This window comes from Aquarana catesbeiana, linkage group LG08, assembly GCF_042186555.1.
Source record: "Aquarana catesbeiana isolate 2022-GZ linkage group LG08, ASM4218655v1, whole genome shotgun sequence".
Lineage (NCBI taxonomy): Eukaryota > Metazoa > Chordata > Amphibia > Anura > Ranidae > Aquarana > Aquarana catesbeiana.
In genome coordinates, this window is record NC_133331.1 from 299,132,545 (window position 1) to 299,150,876 (window position 18,332).

General features: G+C 45.4%; 1 pseudogene; it reads left to right on the forward strand.

The window, feature by feature from the left end:
- Positions 1 to 779: 779 nt before the first annotated feature.
- The window catches only part of LOC141104978 (uncharacterized), a 43,491-nt pseudogene continuing 25,938 nt past the window's right edge, over positions 780 to 18,332 (forward strand).

The following is an 18,332-nucleotide window of genomic DNA, read 5'->3' on the forward strand; positions in this document are numbered from 1 at the left end:
AGCAATAAATCTGAAAAAGGCAACCCCTAGACTGTTCATTGAGCCAGAAAGAGTGACTGTTGTTGCGTGCTTCGCTGCCTCTGCACTAAACTGGGGAGAGAACTTTGTGCAAACTGCGGCTCCTTCGGGGGTGAGTGCTACAGGGGCATATATAACACATTCAATTTCTTAAATACCTATCACATTTTGGAGGCCCTGGGATGCCAGGACAGTAGAAACACCCACAAAGTTTGGAAAGTAGACTCTTCAAGGTATTTAGTAAGACGCGTGATGAGTTTTTTTTTTTGCCCTCCTTTTTTGTCATATGAATACATTTTATTTTATTTTTAAAGTGGGGTTCCACCCAAAAAAACAAAAATACATGAAAAATCCTAAAAAACAAAACAAAAAAACATTTGGATATATTTTTTTTAACTTACCTCTAAATGCCTGTTGCTAGGGGGTCCCTCGTAGTCTGCCCCTTCCAGTGCCTGGGCTGGTGACATCACTTCCCCCTCGGCACAGGAAGGGCTCCGCTCTGCTCCCTCCCTCCTGTCAATCATCTGGGACCCATTACAGGTCCCAGGTGACTGAGCGGCCAATCACGGCGCGCGACGCCGCTCGCGCATGCGCAATGGTTGCAAGGCTGTGAAGCTACAGCCCGGCGCCCACAGTTGCAATGCCGGTGCTGCTGAACGGAGGGGGAGACCAGTGGGGCTTCGATCCCCCGCATCGCTGGACCCAGGGACAGGTAAGTGTCCAATTAAAAGTCAGCAGCTGCAGTATTTGTAGCTGCTGACTTTTAATTTTTTTTTTTTTACTGGACCCCCCGGGTGGAACTCCTCTTTAAGTTGTCATATTAACAAGGTTTTTCAAATGCACATCATAGCCATACGGTACTTACAATCACACCTTAAAACACACTCTTCATATGTGACTCCGTGACTAACCACACAGAGAGGTCCAAAATTCAATGAGCACCTTCAGGCTTTAAAGGGGCATAATTTACACATCTAATTTCCTGACTGCCTATCACATTTTGGAGGCCCTGGTGCACCAGAATAATGGAAACACCCACAAATTACTACATTTTGGAGAGTAAACACCTAAAGGTATTTCACTTTTTTCCCATAAATTTTGGAAAATGCAGAAAGAAAATGAAAATTTTTTTTTATATACACAAAGTAAACAACACAATATGGACATACTTAGAATTGCACCCCAAAACACATTTTGTTACTCCTTAAGAGTATGTGGATACCACATGTGGGAGAATTTTTCAATGTTTGGACTGATTATGTACCATATATTGTATCTTATGTATCATAAAAATCAGCCAGCATATGAAAAACAGTAATGGACGCCTAAGTGGTAAGAGAATATACCTTGGTGTTGTCATCTGTAGCAGTACCTGTAACGATCAGGGACACTGTTGCTGGTTGTACTGGTATGGTGATACTGTACTGGAGTTGATAGTGATCAGGGACATTGGTTGGCTGCTCTGGTGACACTGTACTGTGGTGATCACTGGGATAACACTGTGTTACCTCTCATAGCCAATTTGTGTAAGAGAAAACAGAGTTGTGGTTTCAACATGCATCAAACAAATACAAGGAGGTTTCCAAGCTCAAACTTACCAACCAGCCAGCGACCAACTGAATTGACCTGTCTAAGAATATGCTTTCAAAACAGGGGTTTAGTCTGAACACATTTGCAAAAACATGCGTAAGCCACAGGCCCCCTCAAGGCAACCTGATTTCTGTAGTCCCTAACCCTGACTTCTGGGTCTCCACAATGGGAGCACATGCATTTGTAGCGATAATCCCTCCCCCGAAGGAGCTGCTTATGTTTCTTCAGTCCGTTACTCTGCCTCTCAGCCCTAATAACAGCCTCAGCCCCCTCTGGCACACCTGGCAATAGTGTAAGTGCAATGACCAATGAGAAACACACACGTTATGATAAAACACAGAAATTGTCTTTACTGCAATATTTCTGTGGAAGGATAACAGACAGTAACAATGTATAATCAATGAATCAACTAGAGATCAATAACTGAGATTTAAGAGCAATATAGCTCTTAATCCTATATTCAAGCTGATTTCAGGGGATTCCAAACCTGAGAATGTCCCCAAGAGCAGAGGCACACTTTAATGGTAAATAAAGCACAATATGGCACTTCAAATGAGATTGGTTACCTTTGCACAGATTGGCTCTATGGGTCCAGGCAGGAGGAGAGCAGAGGAACCTTTGTGTCAAGCCTCTCTCTCTACTGTCCCCTGACACCACAGGCCCAACTTTGCACACTCTATGCACAGACATCCCAATTCTCCCGTGAGGTGTGGGAGTCTCCCGCATTTCTGCGACGGCTCCTGCACATCCGCAAGCGCCTCCCGATCTCTCGGGAATGATCGGTGTGGTGGGGAACAGCTGTGAACACCAATCTCCTTTGTATAGATTTTTAGCTGACAGACACTTCTCCTTCTCATCTTCCCGTGGCTGTCAGTTAAAAAAAAGCTATACAGGGAGATCGGTGTTCACAGCTGTCCCTCACGCCGCACCGATCATGCTTCCTGTGTGCTTCTCCCCCAGCCCCCTCTGTGTCCTTCTCTGCCCCCCCTGTTCTCCTCCAGCCCCTGTGTTCTCCTCTGCCCCACCTGTCCTCTTCCTCCGCCCCCCCTCGTCCCCCGTAGCTGGCTCCCCTCCTCTCCTCTACCGCCGGCTGTGGGGGGGGGGTGTGAAGAGCACAGGGGGGTCCCGGAGAAGAGCACGGAGGGGGCCCGGAAAAGAACACAGGGGGACCAGAGAAGAGCATAGGAGGGGACCGAAGGAGAGCAAGGAGGAGGTGGGTGGAGCTAAACAGTAGGCGCGGAGAAGGAAGAAGTTGAATCTCCTCCTCTGTGAATGCTGGGTCTCTGTCTCTCTCCTCGTGATCTCACTGGTTGCTAGACGCCAGGTGGGCGGCGGCTAGCAATCATTTTGGGCACTGAGTCAGCCACGGTGGTGAACAAAGTAAAAGGGGTCTCCACCAGCTAGGGGTCCACTACAGGCTGACAGTGAGAGACGGCAGTGATGCGAGGGCTATTTTAGGGGGCATAAGATTGGCCCAGGGCCAGGGGGCAATTCCGGGACACTGTATTGTCCCGGAATAAGGGTGCCCGGGACAGAGCTTCCAATTGCGGGAAGGTCCCACGAAATCCGGGACGGTTGGGAGGTATGTCCTAAATATAGGGCCATTTCTAGATTGTAAGATTTAATGATTGGTGTTCAATCATCCTGGTACTAGGGTTTGTATGGTGTCAGGATGATAGAAACGCATTATTTCTTTTATTACATTGTAATATAAAATGAATCAGTTCAACTCACAATAATGCAGAATCCGTGGGAGCCCTGAGTGTGTCACTTGCCATGTCGCCTGCCACCAGATGCCATCAGGTGTCCCCAGGAGCGTCCCTCCTTCCATCACAGGTGTTCCCAGCGAAGTCCCTCCTTCCATCACAGGTGTCCCCAGCGGAGTCCCTCCTTACACCACTGCCTGGGATGCAAACGTGTGCTAAAAGTTTGTTTGTCCTGGAGGGCTCTGTGCACAGAGGGAATGGAGTTGACTTGTGGGTCCCAGAACTCTGGCTGGGGAAGACAGTTTCACCCCTCTTCACCTGGGTGCAGGCCGCACCCGGTAGCGATGCCACTACTGATTTGGTCTCCGTGCCATTTACAGAAGACCAGCTCGTGGAGGCCAAAGGAAAGAACCAAGAAACGGAGCCTGGGTTCCGCCTCTTATTTCTTCCTCACGATAGCTGGTCTTCTGTAAAATGGCGGCTGGCGTAGACAATTCACAAGCGCCAGCGAAAAATCGAGAAACCGCTGATTTCCCAGGACATTTCCTGGGAAACGGTAATAGGGCGTACACACGGTCGGACTTTGTTCGGACATTCCGACAACAAAATCCTAGGATTTTTTCCGACCGATGTTGGCTCAAACTTGTTTTGTCTACACACGGTCGCACAAAGTTGTCGGAAAATCTGATCGTTCTGAACGCGGTGACGTAAAACACGTACGTCGGGACTATAAACGGGGCAGTGGCCAATAGCTTTCATCTCTTTATTTATTCTGAGCATGCGTGGCACTTTGTCCGTCGGATTTGTGTACTCACGATCGGAATTTCCGACAACGGATTTTGTTGTCGGAAAATTTTATATCCTGCTCTCAAAACTTTGTGTGTCGGAAAATCCGATGGAAAATGTGTGATGGAGCCTACACACGGTCGGAATTTCCGACAACAAGGTCCTATCACACATTTTCAGTCGGAAAATCCAACCGTGTGTACGGGGCATAAGACTGTGACAAAGATCTAAATACCGGGAATGTCCCGGGAAATTCGGGACAGTTGGCAACTATGCCAGAGCCTCTGGTTATAGACACAATACATGCTGGACATGAAGTGAAAGGATATCTCCCCATCCAGGACACAGGCAGAAAAATATATTAATAGAAGTTCTTTTTCCTCTCCAGTCATCATAAGCCTAAAATAAAAGATTTTAGCTAGAGTTGTTCTTTAAAAGCAGTCTGAGTTGTCAAAACTCTGGACGAACTCTGTACAGACAATATTCATCCCAGTACAGTCCAGATAATTCCCAGTTTATTATCCATCTACAGAGAGGAGAGGCCTGTATAGAAATAGAGGAGGGACGGAGGAGAATTCTGGGAGACCACATGACATCACTCTTATCTCTATTAGTAGAAAAAAACTCCTGGAGAGCTGAAACAATTCTGGTAGTGTCATGACATCATTCTTGATCTTTTTCTATAGATACTGCCTCCTGTAAAGTCTAGTGGCCAGGTGACCAATAAGGTGCCTCCACCACTTTCCTTGACAATTGAGAGAAACAAGAAGGTTCTTGAGGTCACCAACAAGATCATTGATCTGCTGACAGGTGAGCGGTGCTAGGAATTCTGGGACATTATCCAGTAACAGACAAGGGATGTGTCTGGATGGTGACTGTATCATTGTGTGTGTCAGGTTCCTATAAGGTGTCAGGATGTCACTGTCTATTTCTCCATGGAGGAGTGGGAGTATTTAGAAGGACACAAGGATCTCTACAAGGACGTCATGATGGAGAATCAGCCGCCCCTCACATCCCCGGGTAAGAGGAGACTTTATTGTAAAGGAGAGAGCAGTACGGAGGGTCCACCTAGATCCCCCATCATCTGATAAACACATAGAAACAATGTATTCAGTCAGTGTGTATGTTTCCTACAGATGGATCCAGTAATGGGAACCCACCAGAGAGATGTCCCCGTCCTCTGTATTCCCGTGATTCTACACAGGAAGATCACACCATCCCTCACCATCAGGTAGGTGGGACTGATGAACTAGAACTCAAAATGTATTCTAAACTATGGGGTAATATTCTTCTGTGTAATCTCTTGTTTCTTTTTATAAATGTGTTCTATCATCTTTGGGGTTTAGGGTGAAGAACTGAAAGACATCAAAGCTGAGGTTAAACAGGAAGAAGAAGAAGAGACGTTGGTGAGTGGAGATCATCAGTCTATGGAGGAGGGGGAGAGGATTATGGAATATAAACAGGAGGAATCTTCTCTACATATGGACACAAGTAAGTAATAGACATGTGCGATTAGTTTCGTACGAATCGAAAATTTGTACGAACTTCCAGAAATTCGTACGAATCCGAAATACAAATTTTTATGCATACGAATTCTGTACTAAATTTCGTTTAGGAATTTCGGATCCAAATTCATAATGAACATTCGTAATTGTTACGAAAAGTTAACAAACCTAAAAGTTAAAAACCCAGGAACTCAGCACAGGGATGGTGGGAATCCCTCATAATGGACACAGCAGGTGTACAGACCTGGGAACTCAGCACAGGGATGGTGGGAAGCCTATGGGAATTTCTATGCTTACAAATTTTATACGAAATTTCGTTACCGAATTTCGGATCCAAATTCCGTTACAACAGAAACATGACTGGTGTTTTGTTCACCAATCAGAGGAAGTCAGCACAGCATAGGGATGGTGGGAACCCCTCATAATGATAAATTCATCATAACGAACATTTGTTATTTTTACGAAAAGTTAATGAACCTAAAGGTTAAAAACCCAAGAAGTCAGCATAGCACAGGGATGGTGGGAGCCCCTCATAATGATAAATTCGTCATATCGAACTTTCGTTATTTTGCAAAAAGTTTACGAAGCTAGCGAAAATTCGTATTTCGTATGAATCCGAATTGAATTTCGGGAACAAATTATGAAATATGAATTGATTTTCGAATGAAACGGAACAAAACTAAACAAATTTATTGACAGCACATGTCTAGTAAGTAATAAACACAGAACCAGTTCCCATTATTATTTTACTTCTATGAGTATAAAGTTTGTATTTACATTGTTACATCAGAGGAGAAAAGGTCTATGCCTACTGAATTCACAAGAGAAAAATATAAATTTCAAAGCAGCAGTTGACCCACAGGACAGTAGAATGTCCATATAAAGCTCGGCCTAATCTTCTTTTAGATTAAAAAGATTCCTTCCTGATCCCAAAAGGCAATCAAATAACTCCCCATATCAACATTCTAAAATGTTTTTCCTATAAATATTAGTAACCATATATACTATTTATAATAAGAAAACATCCAGTCATTTTTTAGAGTCATCTCGAACCAGACTATTCCTCATCAACAGAGATGTAAATACAAAGCACCCCTTCCGTATACAGAGAGAGGTTGTTTTTTTTTTTTCTTTTAATTACACACAATCTATGAAGCACATCTAGAAAATGGAGAACATCATATTCATATTTCCAGGAAAGACTGACAAACCTAAAATGCTGAAAGCAAGAACATCATCGATGTACCTACCCCACCGCCCATTGTACTGTGGGTATCAAACACCATATGAAAGAATCATCTCTAGTTTTAATCAGAAGAAGTCAATTATATTTACCACATTAACCAATGTTCCCTACAAAGGAGGTGGAGATACTGTACACCATATGAAAGGTCCATCTCCATTCCTCAATATAATGTCATGTTCCCAACAAATGAGGAGGAGATACTGTACACCATATGAAAGGTCCATCTCCATTCCTCAATATAATGTCATGTTCCCAACAAATGAGGAGGAGATACTGTACACCATATGAAAGGTCCATCTCCATTCCTCAATATAATGTCATGTTCCCAACAAATGAGGAGGAGATACTGTACACCATATGAAAGGTCCATCTCCATTCCTCAATATAATGTCATGTTCCTAACAAATGAGGAGAAGATACTGTACACCATATGAAAGGTCCATCTCCATTCCTCAATATAATGTCGTGTTCCCAACAAATGAGGTGGAGATGCTGTACACCAGGGGTAGTCAACCAGTATCCCTCCAGCTGTTGTGGAACTACATTTCCCATGAGGCATTGCAAGACTGGCAGTTACAATTACTCCCAGAGGCATGATGGGACTTGTAGTTCTGCAACAGCTGGAGGGCCTCAGGTTGCCCACCCCTACTGTACACCATATGAAAGGTCCGTCTCCATCAGGGCCGGTCCCAGGCGGGTGCACGGGGTGCAGTGCACCCAGGCGCCAGAGAGGTGGGGGCGCTGCAGCGCCAGAGTGCTCCCTTCCCTCCTCCTCCTCCCCTCCGTGTCCAGAAGCAGCTCTGTCTGCAGGTCACCGCCGCGGAGCGGCCGCTGTGTTTCGCACTACTAGAGCCGGGCCGTCCCCCCTCCCTCCTCCTCCTCCTGTCAGAGGAGAGTAGCCGCCGGAGATCGGAGCGGCTGGTCTCTGTGTTGAGAGAGACCAGCCGCGCAGTGACTTCGCTGTGGGCGGGGGGCGGCCCGTGCCTGCAGCCTGACACAGGTTCTCTCCTCCTCTGTCCCTCACTCCCACCTAAGCTGCTGCCTGTCTTGATCTGGTCTTCACCCGGGCGGCGCGGCTGCACACTGTCCTCTCTAGCTGCCGCCCGGGTGTTAATGTTTCTGTACTAATCGAGGGGGGTTTGTCCTTTGGGGGTCTGTACTAATGGGGGGGTTGTCCTGGAGGGGTCTGTACTAATGGAGGGGGTTTGTCCTGGGGGGTTAATGAAGGGGGATTTGTCCTGGGGGATCTGTACTAATGCAGGTGGAGTTGTCCTGTGGGGGGTCTGTACTAATGGAGGGGGAGTTGTCCTGGGGGGGTTGTACTAATGGAGGGGGGTTATCCTGGGGGGGTCTGTACTAATGGAGGGGGATTGTCCTGGGGGGTCTGTACTAATGGAGGGGGGTTATCCTGGGGGTCTGTACTAATGGAGGGGGGGTTGTCTTGGGGGGTCTGTACTAATGGAGGGATTTGTCCTGGGGGTCTGTACTAATGGAGGGGGGGTTGTCTTGGGGGGGTCTGTACTAATGGAGGGGGGGTTGTCTTGGGGGGTCTGTACTAATGGAGGGATTTGTCCTGGGGGTCTGTACTAATGGAGGGGGGGTTTGTCCTGGGGGGTCTGTACTAATGGAGGGGGGTTGTCCTTTGGGGTCTGTACTAATGGAGGGGGTTGTCCTGGGAGGGTCTGTACTAATGAAGGGGGGATTTGCCCTGGTGGGGTCTGTACTAATGGAGGGGGGATTTGTCCTGGGGGGTTCTGTACTAATGGAGGGGGGATTTGTCCCTGGGGGGGTCTGTACTAATGGAGGGGGTTTGTTCTGGGGGGGTCTGTACTAATGGAGGGGGGGGGGCTTGTCTGGGGGGTCTGTACTAATGGAGGGGGGGTTGTCCTGGGGGGGTCTGTACTAATGGAGGGGGTTTGTCCTGGGGGGTCTGTAGTAATGCAGGGGGTTTGTCCTGGGGGCTCTGTACTAATGGAGGGGGGGTTTGTCCTGGGGGGTCTGTACTAATGAAGGAGGGATTTGTCCTGTGGGGGTCTGTACTAGTGGAGGGGGTTTGTCCTGGGGGGTCTGTACTAATAGAGGGGGGGTTTGTCCTGGGGGTCTGTACTAATGGAGGGGGGTTGTCCTGGGGGGTCTGTACTAATGAAGGGGGGGGTTGTCCTGTGGGGGGTCTGTACTAATGGAGGGGGCTTTGTCCTGGGGGGATCTGTACTAATGGAGGGGGGGTTGTCCTGGTGGGGGTCTACTAATGGAGGGGGGGTGGTTTGTCCTGGGGGGGTCTATACTGATGAAGGGGGGGTCTGTACTGAGAGAGGGGTTTATACTTAGTGGGGGGTCTGCACTGACGAAGGGGGGTCTATACTTAGTGGAGGGGGGTCTGTACTGAGGGGCAACTAAAGTTGGTGGAAGGGGGGTGACACCATGTTATACCGCACCTGGTGACACCAACCCTAGTGACGTCACTGCAGCTGCGGGCTCTTCTTTTGCCCCTTCCCCTCCCTCTCCCTCTCCTCCGCACGTGCTCTGCTATACTAGTGAGCGGCGCTGGCCAGCACAGACTCCCGCTATGTTTCTTCCCCTGCCTTCATATCAGCCAGGGAAAAAATAGAATAGAAAAGGGAGCAGAGAAGAGGATTGTGGGACATGTAGTCCCGAGGACTGGCAGCCCCACTGTAACACGGAAACTGCAGCCCACACAGCAGGCTCAGCTGAATGGGAGAGAGAGAGAGATACAGGAGCCTGAGAAAGCTTTCAGGGAAGTACACCCAGGACTCCAGAGGGAGAGGGCAGTGCTGAGGGAACACAATCAGAGAGGAAACCCCACTGCCCTGCGCCACCAGAGGGAAAGACACACAGCCTAGCGCCATCCTGGCGGAGAAAGGAATGGAGTCACTGCCAGAATACAGATCTGGGTGCTACCCAGCGGAGTCGCCACGGGCAATTCAGAGTGAGCAGACTCCTGATCAGAGGAACCATCGCTGGGTCAGGTGAGAGGGCCGATCGGCCATTATTTACTAACGTCCATAGGAACTGCAGTCTCTGACCATCTCCTGTATTATATCTGCAGTCTCTGACCATCTCTTGTATAATGTCTGCAGTCTCTGACCTTCTCTTGTATCATGTCTTCAGTCTCTGACCTTCTCTTGTATCATGTCTGCAGTCTCTGACCATCTCCTGGATCATGTCTGCAGTCTCTGACCTTCTCTTGTATCATGTCTTCAGTCTCTGACCTTCTCTTGTATCATGTCTTCAGTCTCTGACCATCTCCTGTACCATGTCTTCAGTCTCTGACCATCTCCTGTACCATGTCTGCAGTCTCTGACCATCTCTTGTATCATGTCTGCAGTCTCTGACCATCTCTTGTATCATGTCTGCAGTCTCTGACCTTCTCTTGTATCATGTCTTCAGTCTCTGACCATCTCTTGTATCATGTCTGCAGTCTCTGACCATCTCTTGTATCATGTCTGCAGTCTCTGACCATCTCTTGTATCATGTTTGCAATCTCTGACCAGCTTCTGTACCATGTCTGCAGTGTCTGACTGTCTCTTGTATCATGTCTACAGTCTCTAAACATCTATTCTATCTTGTCTGTAGTCTCTGACCATCTCCTGTATTATGTCTGCAGTCTCTGACCATCTCTTGTATCATGTCTGCAGTCTCTGACCATCTCCTGTACTATGTCTGCAGTCTTTGACTGTCTCTTGTATCATGTCTACAGTTTCTGATCATCTCCTGTACCATGTCTGCAGTCTCTGATCATCTCCTGTACCATGTCTGCAGTCTCTGATCATCTCCTGTACCATGTCTGCAGTCTCTGATCATCTCCTGTACCATGTCTGCAGTCTCTGACCATCTCTTGTATCATGTCTGCAATCTCTGACCAGCTTCTGTACCATGTCTGCAGTGTCTGACTGTCTCTTGTATCATGTCTGCAGTCTCTGACCATTTATTCTATCTTGTCTGTAGTCTCCGACCATCTCCTGTATTATGTCTGCAGTCTCTGACCATCTCTTGTATCATGTCTGCAGTCTCTGACCATCTCCTGTACTATGTCTGCAGTCTCTGACTGTCTCTTGTATCATGTCTGCAGTCTCTGACCATCTCCTGTACTATGTCTGCAGTCTCTGACTGTCTCTTGTATCATGTCTGCAGTCTCTGATCATCTCCTGTACTATGTCTACAGTCTCTGACCATCTCCTATACTATGTCTGCAGTCTCTGATCATCTCCTGTACCATGTCTGCAGTCTCTGATCATCTCCTGTACTATGTCTACAGTCTCTGATCATCTCCTGTACCATGTCTGCAGTCTCTGATCATCTCCTGTACCATGTCTGCAGTCTCTGATCATCTCCTGTACCATGTCTGCAGTCTCTGACCATCTCCTGTACCATGTCTGCAGTCTCTGATCATCTCCTGCACTATGTCTGCAGTCTCTGATCATCTCCTGTATTATGTCTGCAGTCTCTGACCAACTCCTGTACCATGTCTGCAGTCTCTGACCATCTCCTGTACCATGTCTGCAGTCTCTGATCATCTCCTGTACTATGTCTGCAGTCTCTGATCATCTCCTGTATTATGTCTGCAGTCTCTGACCAACTCCTGTACCATGTCTGCAGTCTCTGATCATCTCCTGTACTATGTCTGCAGTCTCTGATCATCTCCTGTATTATGTCTGCAGTCTCTGACCAACTCCTGTACTATGTCTGCAGTCTCTGACTGTCTCTTGTATTATGTCTACAGTCTCTGACTGTCTCTTGTATTATGTCTACAGTCTCTGACTGTCTCTTGTATCATGTCTGCAGTCTCTGATCATCTCCTGTACTATGTCTGCAGTCTCTGACCATTTCTTGTATCATGTCTGCAATCTCTGTCCAGCTTCTGTACCATGACTGCAGTCTCTGACTGTCTCTTGTATCATGTCTACAGTCTCTGATCATCTCCTGTACTATGTCTGCAATCTCTGATCATCTCCTGTACCATGTCTGCAGTCTCTGACCATCTCCTGTATCATGTCTGCAGTCTCTGACCATCTCTTGTATCATGTCTGCAGTCTTTGACCGTATCCTATATTATGTCTGGGAACTCTTTCTAACAGAAGCCCTCTCTGTGTGCATCAGAGAGACTCCCCTCCAGGTCTCATTAGTGTTCTCTCTTCCTGTATTTTCTTTATTGTTAAGAGATCATGGGAGGATTTCAGGGTAACAAAGACTTCTTAGGGGAGCAGCCCAGTATTTGAGTCGTTGCCATAGAATCATTTGTAAAGGGGAGGAGTTGGTAAGATGACCACGCCCATGTGGGGGCGCCAGAAATATTTCTGCACCCAGGCGTCTGTGACCCTAGGATCGGCCCTGGTCTCCATTCCTCAGTAACAATGTCATCAATGCACAAAGTTGCACAGTGTGATTTGGGTGAATTGTATTCTTTATCTACTTTGAATTTATATTTCTGTTCTGATTGCACCCACTTACATGCCGGAGCTCAAAGATTTAGGGCGAGACCAACATATATGACTCCTGAATACAAGATTCCAAAAATTCTTCTAACTTTTATTGTAAAATTATTTCTCAGCAGATGACCATAATGTGCGGAATACGTCTGAGGAATCTTCTGATAAATCACATTCCAGAACTCTAAGATCTCACAGTAGAAATACTTTAATAGATCCGTCTATTCCCGAGGAATCTTCTTCAGGGCAGGAAGGAGATCACACAGAAGAGAGTTCATTGTCATGTTCAGTGTGTGGAAAACTTTTTACAAAAAAGAGAAAACTTCTTAGACACGAGAAATATCACAATGCTGAGCGTCCCTATTCATGTTCAGAGTGTGGGAAATGTTTCACTAGCAAACAAAACCTTCTTTCACACCAGTACAGTCACACGGGTGAACATCCGTTCTCATGTTCAGAGTGTGGGAAATGTTACACTCACAAAAAAAACCTTCATATACATCAAAGAAGTCACACGGGTGAGCGTCCCTATTCATGTTCAGAGTGCGGGAAAAGTTTCACTCAGAAACAAAATCTTATTAGACACCAGAAGCTTCACACGTGGGAGCGTTCCTATTCATGTTCAGAGTGTGGGAAAGGTTTCATTGAGAAAGAAAAACTTTTTGTACACCAGAGAGATCACACGGGCGAGCGTCCTTATACATGCTCGGAGTGTGGAAAATGTTTCAAATGGAAATATTCATTCGATATACACCAGAAGATTCACACAGGTGAGCGCCCCTATTCATGATCAGAGTGCGGGAAATCTTTCACTCAGAAAAAGGCCCTTGATGAACACCAGAGAATTCACACAGGGGAGCGTCCTTATTCATGTTCAGAGTGCAGGAAATCTTTCATGTCAAAAAGAGGCCTTGTGCAACACCAGAGATTGCACGTGGGTGAACGTCATTCGTGTTCAGAGTGTGGGAAATCATTCACTACCAAAGGATACCTTGTGCAACACCGGAGAATTCACACAGGTGAGCGTCCTTATTCATGCTCAGTGTGGGAAATCCTTCATTCATAAAAAAAGCCTTGTGTATCACCAGAGAATTCACACGGGAGTGCGTCCTTATTCATGTTCAGAGTGCGGGAAAGGTTTCATTCACAAGGGAAACCTTGTGCAACACCAGAGAATTCATACAACCTAATCATCTTTTTCCTGATAACAGTGGTGTGTTGGGGGTGGGGCGGAATATATTGAATATTTTTCAGGTTCGGTTTGATAGATCTGAGTCTGCAGGGATTGAATTCTAGTAATACGATCCTCTAAACCAGGGGTCTTCAAACTGCGGCCCATGGAGCAGGTGTGCTTTTATCTGGCCCTCGGGGCGCTATTTCATTCACTGACACCAATGAAGGGGCACAATTCCTCCCGAAACTCAACTCCTACCAATGGCACCAACAATGGGACCCAATGACACCAACAATGGGGCCCAATGACACCAATGATGGGGCACAAATCCGCCTAATAACTCTAACACTGGGGCACAATTTTTTCCAATGACACTAATAGGGCACAGTTACTCGCAATGATACCAACATTGGGGCACAATTCCTCCCAATGACACCAACAATGGGGCCCAAACATGCCAACATGGGGGCAACTTTCTTTCCAATGACACTGATAGGACTCCAATTCCTCACTGACACCAAGGATTGGGCATTGTTAACAGATGCCGGGACATTTTCTACATCCAACGGCCACAATCTGGCCTCCCTTAAGTTTGAAGTTTAAATAAGTATTTTTTGCTAGAAAATTACTTAGAACCCACAAACATTAATTCATAAATATATATATATATATAGAGTATAGAGTATAAAGGGCTATAACTGTAAATTTTTTTATGTCGCACAGTATTTGCGCAGCGGTCTTTCAAATGTAATTTTTTGGGAAAAAATACTTTAATGAATTTTTTTTTAAAAAAACGCAATTTTTTTGTATAATGTGAAAGATGTTACGCCGAGTAAATAGATACCAAACATGTCATGCTTTAAAATTGCGCACATTCATGGAATGGTGATAAACTACGGTACTTAAAAATCTCCATAGGCGACGCTTGAAAATTTTTACGTGTTACCTGTTTAGAGTTACGGAGGAGGTTCTGCACTAGAATTATTGCTCTCACTCAAACGTTTACAACGATACCTCACATGTGTGATTTGTACACCGTTTACACATTTGTGCGCGGCTTACATATGCGTTTGCGTCTGCACCTGAGCATGGAGGGATGCTTTCAGTTTTTTTTTCTTATTTATTTTACTATTTATTTTTTATTTTTACACTGTCCCTTCATCTTTTTTATCACTTTTATTCCTATTACAAGGAACATAAACATTCCTTGCAATACAAAAAAAGGATGACAGGGCCTCTTTATTGAGAAATCTGGGGTCAAAAAGACCCCAGATCTCTCATTTACCTTTTTAAAGCAAATTTTTTTTTTTATTATTATTTTTTTTTTATGCATTTTGACTTAAAAAAAAAAAAATAGTTTTGACCCGAGAATCAGAAGTGATGTCAGACATCACTCCGGTCCTCCAAGGGCATAGAGACGAGTGGAGGCCATCTCAGTCTCACTCGACTTCCTGCCCAGCAAACGGCCGCATCGGATCGCTTCCGGGCTTTATTATAGTTTATTACCACCTTCTTCTATTACATATTTTATTGTCCTCAATTAGAAAGGTTTTGATTTAGATTCTAGCTTAATATTTATTGTTTGTTAAACACTTGAAGACCGCCATGTTGAATGCCCTTCCTGTCCACGCCATTTGTTTTTCATCACTGTGACTCTTTGGCAATTACTCGGTAATGCAACACTGTACCCAAGTGAATTTTATATAATTTTTTGAGACTGGTAAAGCTTTTTTTTTTTTTGGATTTTGTCACTGCTTTTAATATATAAAGGAAAAAGCCTGAACATTTTAAAATATATATGTATTTTTGTTGCTTTCTCTTATAAAACTTTGCAAATAAATAATCTTTCTTCATAAATTTAGACCACAATGTATTCTTCTACATTTCTTTTATAAAATAAAAAGCAAATCAGTGTATATTTTATGTAATCTTTGTGAAAGTTATAAAGTCTACAATGTATGGTGTGTATATGTTGAAAATTAATCAGTACCAATGTCTTGATCGCCTGTCTTAATTCTCGAGGCTTTAAAATGCCAGGACAGTATAAATACCCCCAAATGACCCCTTTTTGAAAGTAGACAGTTCAAGGTATTTAGTAAGAGGCATGGGGAGTTTTTTACATTTGTAAATTTTTGCAAGAAACTTTTTGGAAAAATAAATTAAATAAAATGTGATTTTGTTTCACAAAGTTTAATTTTAACAAATTATTTCTCACACTCAACATGGGTATACAATTACACCACAAAACACATTAAACTTTTCCTTCCAAACATGGGGATATCACAGGTGTGAGGCTTTTTACCTGCCTGGACACATAGAGGGGATCCAAAATCCAAGGAGCACCTTCAGGCTTTCAAAGGGCATAAATGTTGAATCTGATTTCCTGACTACCTATCACATTTCATGGTGCCCTAAAATGCCAGGACACTACAAATACCCCCAAATTACCCTATTTTTGAAAGTAGACAGTCCAATGCATTTAGTAAGAAGCGTAAGGAGTTTGGGGATTTTGTAAATATTTGCAACAATCTTTTTGGTAAATAAAGAAATTAAATCAAATCTGATTTTATTGCACAAAGTTGTCATTTTAACAAGTTATTTCTCCCACACAGCATGAGTATACTTACAATAACACCACAAAATACATTCTTCTACTCATTCTAAGCATGGGGATACCAGACATGTGTAAGACTCTTTAGCTGCCTAAGGGGTCCAAAATCCAAGGAGCACCTTCAGGCTTTCAAAGAACATAAATGTTGCATCTGATTTCCTGACTACCTATCACATTCTTTGAGGCACTAAAGTGTCAGGAGAGAAGAAACACCTACACAATAACCACATTCAGCGTAAACACCCAAAGTATTTTTTTTTTAAAAGAGGAACGATGAGTCTTTTGAATATTTCATTTTGCTGTCACAAGGTTTTAGAAAATACAGGAAGAAAATTAAAATTCTTATTTTTACACAAAGCTGTCAATGAATAAAATATCCCAACACACAGTATGGTCACACTTAGAATTTCACCCCAAAATACATTCTACTCCTCCTCCCAAGTATGGGGATACCACATATGGGAGACATTTTTAATGTTTGGTCTGATTCTATATTGATGTAGCACTTCACTCCACAGGGACTGCTAGTAACTGGCTCCACTATTCCTGCACAGCCAGGCAATACACTTGCATCTGGACGCAAGAAATCAGTCCCTGAATTATTTTTGTTGTTTTTATTAGGGATAACAACCTGGGTGGAGTAGAGGGGTTATGGGATGCCCAACTTGACTGAAACAATGGATGGGGACAACTTCCTTCCGATGTACAAAGACAAGATCATAGACTGTTCTCCTTCCTGGGCACAATCAGTCTTTAACCACTTTCCGCCCGCCGTATAGCAATATGACGTGCGCAAAGTGGTTAAGATATCCTGACTGGCCGTCATATTACGTCTTTCAGGACAACAAGCCGGAACACTCTGACGGAGGCTCTTTACCACGTGATCAGCAGTGTCTAATCACAGCTGATCACAGTGTATCGGCTTTTCCTCACTTGCATCTGACAGACACGAGTAGAGGAGAGCTGATTGGCTGTTCTCCTGTCAGGGGCGTCTGCGCTGATTGATTATCAGTGCAGCCCCCCCCCGTGGATGCCCACCCTGGACCCCCAGAGATGCCCACTACTGATGACCACCAGGTATGTCACCCATGGCCACCAGAGATGTCCATCAGAGGCCACAAATTATGCCAATCACTGCCCACAAATTATGCCTGCCAGTGCCTCCTTATCAGTGATGTCCATCAGTGCCATGTATCAGGGTCCATTAAGGATAAGCTTCGAGTTAGAGTCTAACCCATGTTCGACTCGAACATCGCATGTTTGACCGTTCGCCAAATTTCGAACGTTATGGGTCATTTGCACCAAATTAGAGTGGCGCGTCATGGCCCATAATTCACTGCGGCATCGCAGTGCATTGCTGGCTGATGATTGGCCAAGCATGCACTATGACCCGCATGCTTGGCCAATCACAGAGCTGTCTGTACAGAGAGCCGTAATTGGCCAAAGCCAGGGTGGCTTTGGCCAATTATGGCTCAGGGGGTTTAGTACATGCCCCACACTATATAAGGCTGCCCGCTTGGCAGCCTTGTGTAGTGTGTTTCGGCGGCGGCGGAGAGATAGACAGAGAGACAATGTCATTTGATTTCAGTTAGATAGAGTAGGCAGGTGAGTCAGTTAGCCGCACTTACAGTGTATTGTGTATATATATGCATCCTAGGTGTTGTGTGTGTGTATATATATGCATGCCTGCCGATCACACAGGAAGAGGAGGAGAAGGAGGATTGTGTCAGCGTGGAGGTGGAGCCTGGCACTCAGCATCAGCAGCAGTCTTCAAGGGATCATTTACAGTTCGATGAAACCCATGGACTTGTACGTGGCTGGGAGGAGGTGGCTGCGGATCATGTCGTCCTTAGTGACCCAGAGGACTCTGGACCGATTGCCTCAGCAAATCTACGCTGCATGGCCTCCCTGATCCTGCAAAGCCTGCGGAAGGATCCTCGTATTCTTGGTATCAAGGGGAGGGATGATTACTGGCTGGCAACCCTCCTTGATCCACATTACAAGGGTAAGGTTGCGGACCTTATCTTGCTGTCGCTGAGGGAGCAGAGGATGAAACATCTTCGGGAGGCCTTGCAGAAAGGTTTGTGCAACGCGTTTCCAGATCATGGGAGGTTACAATTTCCTGGTCCTCCTGGACAACGTGTCGGTCAGTCACAGAAGGAGCGGTGGAGAAGGTGGCCGTCTGACCGATGCGTTCAGACAATTTTTTAGTCTGCAGCCCCAAGGTCTATCGGATCAGTTCCAGCAAC